The sequence below is a fragment of the Phascolarctos cinereus genome, unplaced genomic scaffold (assembly GCF_003287225.1).
Source record: "Phascolarctos cinereus isolate Bilbo 61053 unplaced genomic scaffold, phaCin_HiC Scaffold_2;HRSCAF=192, whole genome shotgun sequence".
Classification (NCBI taxonomy): domain Eukaryota; kingdom Metazoa; phylum Chordata; class Mammalia; order Diprotodontia; family Phascolarctidae; genus Phascolarctos; species Phascolarctos cinereus.
The window spans coordinates 206169070-206175520 of NW_027555625.1; the positions used below are offsets into that span (position 1 = coordinate 206169070).

The 6451-nt window shown below is 39.0% G+C and overlaps 1 pseudogene; it reads left to right on the top strand.

The window, feature by feature from the left end:
• Positions 1 to 337: 337 nt before the first annotated feature.
• Positions 338 to 5715, top strand: LOC110212671 (protein S100-A1 pseudogene; annotated as a pseudogene).
• Positions 5716 to 6451: the final 736 nt, after the last annotated feature.

A 6451-nucleotide genomic window follows, 5' to 3' on the forward strand; every position in this document is an offset into this window, starting at 1 on the left:
TAAAACTTGTGGAACTGACTTGGGTTCTAGGCACAATTCTAAAATGTATTATCAGAGGGTTCAAGAGTATTTTGAAAGGAAAGTGGCAACTGAGTATTTAATATATGGTGGGTAAAATGGAAAGACTGCTGGATCTGGAGTCAGAGGACAAGAATTCAAATCCTATTTTTGGCAAATTCTATATATTTCCTGTGTGAAACTAGGCAAGCCACTTAATTTCCTTGTGCTTAAGTTTTCCAATCTTTAAAATGAGAAGGTTGGATTATATGGCTTCTAAAATCCCTTCAATGTCAAAATCTATACTTTTTTATTTCCTTTTTGACAGTGTTACTAGACTATGGGCCTCCTTGAGAAGAATCTGCAGGATTCTGGAGCTTGGTGGAAAGAGAACAGTATGATCTACAAACAGGACCTGCTGGAGAATGTCACCATTCATAGGGAATCATCCTTCAGCTTGGACTCTGACAGCCTCTATTTTGTGAATCAGCTGATATTAATGATCAGAAAACTCACCAAATAAGCCTCTCTCTTTTTTTATGTCTTTCCAGGAATCTTGAATGATTTAAACAATATGCATAGAAGATACCATATTGGAAGAGAGACTTACAGTCTTACTTTACTAAATCAAACACTTTTTAAAGGATGATTTTTTAAAAAGTAAGTAAAATGGAATTTGATATTCAATATATCCTTTAGGTTACAGTGCGATGGTAAAGATTAGGCCTACTATCACTTGCAAAAGCTAGCCAATTCTCTATAATGCCCTGACTAAGGACATCCTTAATGTATGGATAGATTATTCTTAAATATATGTATACACACACACACACACACACACACATATATATATATATATATATATATATATATATATATATATATATATACACACACACACAAATATGTGCATGTGTGTATGATATGTATATGTGTACATACAGACATACATATATGTTGGTAGTTGCTAATATTCTTGAGGTGAATTTTGTTTATTAGTAGTAATTCCCAAGGCCTTTGTCACACCTTGGGTGTCTTCCCCTCCTTTAGATAGCTTAAGATGCTCCCTCACTTCCTTTACAATTTTGTCATCTCCAACATAGACCTCCACTGTATATACAGGTCAAGCTGCTATTTTTTTAAATCTTTTTTCTTTTCAGCACCATAAATATTTTCTTGCTAAGCTAATCCAGGACAATAATGTGTGAGTCCAAGTGTGGTAACCCCACCGTCCTAAGTGCACAATAATAACAAAAACTGGCATTTTGATGTCACTTTAAAGTTTAAAAAATGCTTCCCATAAAGGTTGTTATAATGTCAGGAAGTTGGTAGTACAGGCATTATTATTCCCATTTTACCAAAAGAGGGGGAAAAAAACAGGTCCAGAGAAGTTAACGGAATTGACCATGGTCACACAGCTAGTAAGTACTTCAATATAACCTCTTTGGAAATAGCCTGCTTAGAATTGTAAATGAATGCTATAAATATGACTTGAAGGGCTTTCCTTTGTAGGAACTCCCTTCCTATTTTTCAATGTCCATCTATTCAATATTACAGCAGTCTAATTAACAAATGGCATGGAAAATCAGAACAGATATATGCTTGAGAACAAAGCAACCCTCCTCAGGTACTGCTGGACTCTGTTTTGAGCAACACATTCACTGTACATAGTCAAGACCCTGGAGGACCAAATTACAGCCCCAAGGGGAGCATCTAGCAGTCCTTCTGGCAGTGCCTGATTGTGTGGAAGAGGAAGGTCTGCCCAGGCCTATCCAGCTGGCCTATCCTTGAAGGCACTGGATGGAGGGGCTGTTAATCTGTTCTGGTCACCCCTGGTAGACCCAGCCTATGATGTTGTTTCCTCATGAAGAAATTTCTCGGTGGGTTTGGATAACTAACAGTTGACACAATAGGCCATAAAAATAGAGACCTGTTTATTCCAGCGGTGCTCACAATAAAGCTATTCTGAGCTCTAAAAAGCACTGCCATGCCCCCTCCTGAGCTAATGCTCAACACTACCTGGTTTTTACTTTTGTCTCCTAATTAGAGACCCAAATAGCATACTTGGCTGCCTGAATCTCTGTCTTCAGCACCTGCTTTTCTGTAAGGTGGAGCAGTTAATCTCTAATCGGTTCTTTTTATCTCCTTCTGTCTGATCGCATGGCTCCCACTTCAGTTTTCTTGGAGGCATTAGGCATTTAATTGTTCATTCCAATGATGAGCAGTACCCAGGGCTACCTCTGAGGTCAGGAAACCTCCACACTTTTTCACCCGAGCTACCTGAACAGGCATTAAATGCTTTTCTATTTGCCTCTACAATCATGGTTTTTCATGGCATCATTATTGTCTCACATTCTAAGCTAAAAGGAGAGATTCAAATGAGTCTAAAGAGACAAAATACTTAGTTGCTACCCATTAAACAACACAGCTGTGTATATACCCTTTGAATATCAACTACTGTGCCTAAAATATGGCCCCAGCACACTACCAGCATGACCAAGATGTGTATAGGTTAGATAGTTGCTAACTCATATGTGCAAAATTCAACACACAATGGTACCAAACAGATTTCTCCAACAGATTGCTGGAACACCTGCAAGCATTCAAGAATCTACCTACTTTCTTATCATTGGTTTATTGTCTTACATAATCCATTATTTGCAATTCACTTAATGGAGAAATATGGAAGCTTCCTTCTAAAATAGTAACCTTTTAATGACTAAGAATAAATTTATATCAGGTGATGAGCCTGGTGTTCCCTGCCCCTGGAGCCAGCCCAAGTTTCCATAAAATCATCAAGAGAAGGCCTCTTCAGCTTTCTAAGGGGATTCAGGGTGGGAATCTATTAATTCTTATATATGTGTATGCATATGCACGTATGTATGTATGTACGTATGCATATGTACATATGTGTGTAAATATACATATACATGCACACATGTGTGTGTGTGTGTGTGTGTGTATATATATTTGCCCCATTCCTGAAATTGATGGATCCTGCAATCATTAATTTATAATTAGAAAAAAGCTTAGAGTTCACGAAGTCCAACCTTCTCATTTTATAAACTGAGAAACTCAGAGACTCAAAGAGGTAAGGTGACTTGCCCAAAGTTTCACAGGTTGTGTTAGAGCTAGATTTGATCTCATGTCCTCTGATTCAAAATCCAACCTTTTTTTTTCCTTCATTTTTCACATCGTATCACATAGAAGCCAACTTCCACTTCTGATATTCTCTCAGGAAGTACTATATTGTTCCCTGACTGCTGTTTTATCATGGGTGACTGCAAATCTGACACCCAGTAAGTTGCAAGAATGCCACCAACCAGAACCTGTGGTCAAATACCTCGGAGCTGTATGTCTCTCCAACAACACTATTATAAAGATTGACAACTCTAGTCCTCTGGCAACTGTGTTCCTCACTAGAAAGACTTGCCCTGAACAGCTGGAGCACAAGTTATGATCACAGATGTTCTCTACAGATGCAGGCTCATCCGAAGCCACTCAGTCAGGAGAGGTCCCAGAGGACACATTATTGTGCCCTCCAAAGAGGAAAAAAATCAGGCATTTTTTCAACAACCAATATTTAATTTCTTTCCTCTGTTATATTATGAAAGCTCCATTTTCAAATGAGTATATGAACTAGCAATTTCTCTCTTAATAGACCATTTACTGAGTTTGATGAAGGAGATAATTGAATATGATGAATATTCACACACATCTATCTTAAAGCAAGCTCTCAAAGACAATAGAAGCTATAATATCACTTTGATGGACTACTGCTAAACATGAACAGAACCAGTAACATATGTCAGAGTACAAATGGAGAAAGTGAAAGCAAACTCAGGATAAGCTTGCTAGAATGTGCAGGGCTGAAGCATAATATTAGCCTAAACAGAAAATAATTTCATTGAAATACAACAAACACCCCCCCCCGCAAGGCCCCAAATCCTCGAATGCTTTCACATTCTTACCATGTGTTGATAGACATTTCAACAAAGCAAAGTCTCAGAATATGTGGCGAAAAGCAAATGATCTTGGAAGAAGGTGTAGTGCTAATCTGTTATTATAAGTTATTTACCAGGTAAACAATAGGAACCTGGATACTCTGGAAAAAAAGTATTGGCTTTCATTTAGTTACTTTTCCTAAGGCCACAAAATCAACCTAATAATGAACATTTATTGGGCAAGTACATCCCTGAGCTGGGCCCTGGATGATACCCAAAGACAAATTAAGACCTGGTTCCTGACCTCTGGGATTTCTTGCTGCTGCTGCTGCTGCTGCTGCTATTTTTCTCATCTTCAAAAAAATTCCATTAGGAACAGGGATAGGATAAGTCATTATCCTGATTTCATTCTTTTATATTTGATGTTCTTCAAATAATTGTTCGGGTGAATAAAATTACTACTTTTCATAATTGAATAAAAGTATTAGGGTTTAATCTCATCTTGGGCAGACTCACTGAAAGCATCTTTGAGCCAGCTTTGGAAGCAGATGGGGTGATGGAAATGATATGTACTTCATCCTGTTCCCTCAGTTTTTTATTTCTTCTACTAGGTCTCAATAATTAGGTAGTTTTTAATTCCATATAATTTGGAGATGGTGACACTCACTAAAAACGTTGTTCTTATATTATTACCAATGATTATTATGCCCAAGTGATTATGAACAAGGGTTTTGTCTGTCATAATGTTCTGGTGCCAGTAGTGTATGTTGGCTGAATTCTCAAGGATATTTTGGGATCTGTATTTGTAGTTTGTTCCTCTATGAATGATAACAAACTTCTGGGGCGTAATTCTAGCCACCAGATCATGTTTTTTCTTGATATTTTGTAGGTATTAATTCTTTGCAATTCATGGTGATAAGTAATAAAATTTACTATTTCCTTGCATAATCCACATTGATAAATAGAGCTGGGCTTCTTAAGGATAACTGTAAAGATAACCTGGTAATGATCACACAGTCCTCTGTTTATGTAAACTAATCTATATGACTCAGTGTTTTGTTTGATACTTCATCAATATATTGATATTTGAGTTTGTATGAATGTTGCTCACAAAGGGTTTTTTGATGATGATGATGATGATAATGATGATGATGATGATGAGGATGATGATGACTACTGCTGTGACTATTGTTGACATCATGATCATTAACCTCCTGGAAGCCCAGTAGGTTAGATTGCCCTTCTCCAGGATTCACCAGTATTCTTAAGAAGATTGGGTGTCTAGATTCTGTGTCATTGGCTCCAGCCCTCACTAATGTTGTTTTCTCAATTATATGGGGGAGCACCCTGAATTTCAGTTCCATTAGCCACTAACAGCCATATTAGCTTTTTGCACAGAAATATTTACTTCAGAAATTATAATCATGACATGGGCTCTGGTCACAGGACATGTAGCTTCAACCCTGTCATCTTCTCCCCCTTCAGCTCCAAACCCACCCTTATGTTGCAGCCCTGGGCTCGGAGCTGGAGAATGCCATGGAATCCCTCATCAATGTATTCCACGCCCACTCTGGCAAGGAAGGTGAGAAGTATAAACTGAGTAAAAAGGAACTGAAGGAACTACTGAAGGCTGAACTTTCTGGCTTCCTGGATACCCAGAAGGATGCAGATGCAGTGGACAAGGTGATGAAGGAGCTGGATGAGAACAGAGATGGTGAAGTATGTAGTACTGGTGGCTACACCCTGCAACAACTTCTTCTGGGAGAACAGTTGAGCAAGTAGCCCAGCCCTGGCCAGCACCAATAACCCCTCCCCCCTCCCCCCATTCCCACCTTCACTTTACACATTAGCCCTTCCTCTACCCTCAGACTCTCCCAGTTCACTGTCCCAGGCTCAGCCATAGCATTTGTGGTGCAATGCTACGTTATACATTAAAGGCTCCTCTCCCCCCCCAAAAAAAATTATAATCACAAATATATAAACTCACTCTCCCAAAATGTGGAAGGCATAATTCACCTTCCCCCCATGCACAACCTCAGTTTGGAGGGGAAAGAGGTTATGAGGTTCATAGCTTAGCTCAATTCCTGCAGTCCCTTGTTCCAAATCTAAAACTTGTCTCAAGCTCAAATCCCAGGTACACTGGCTATTCAAAGCTTTCATGCCCAGCTGACTGACTGCACAATTTCTTCTGCAACCCTGGCTCCAGGTTTGTCATGGCTTATACTCCCAATCACATGAGGATAATCTCTGGTACCTAAAACTAAAGACAGAACAGAAACAAACACCCCCAGACCCATTTCTTGGAGCCAGCATAAAAAAGGCATAAGAAGGGAAGGAAGTAAGGAAACATTTCCCTTCTCACCAGTTTAGTTTATGGCGCCCACACTGTACACAGGAAGAAAAAATGGCCCAAAAAAGGGCCAGAAAGGGAGGGGGGAAACAATCAGCTAAATCTTGTCAGTTTTAAAGACACAGGGAGCCAATTAAAAGAGGCTAAGCTATCCCCACCC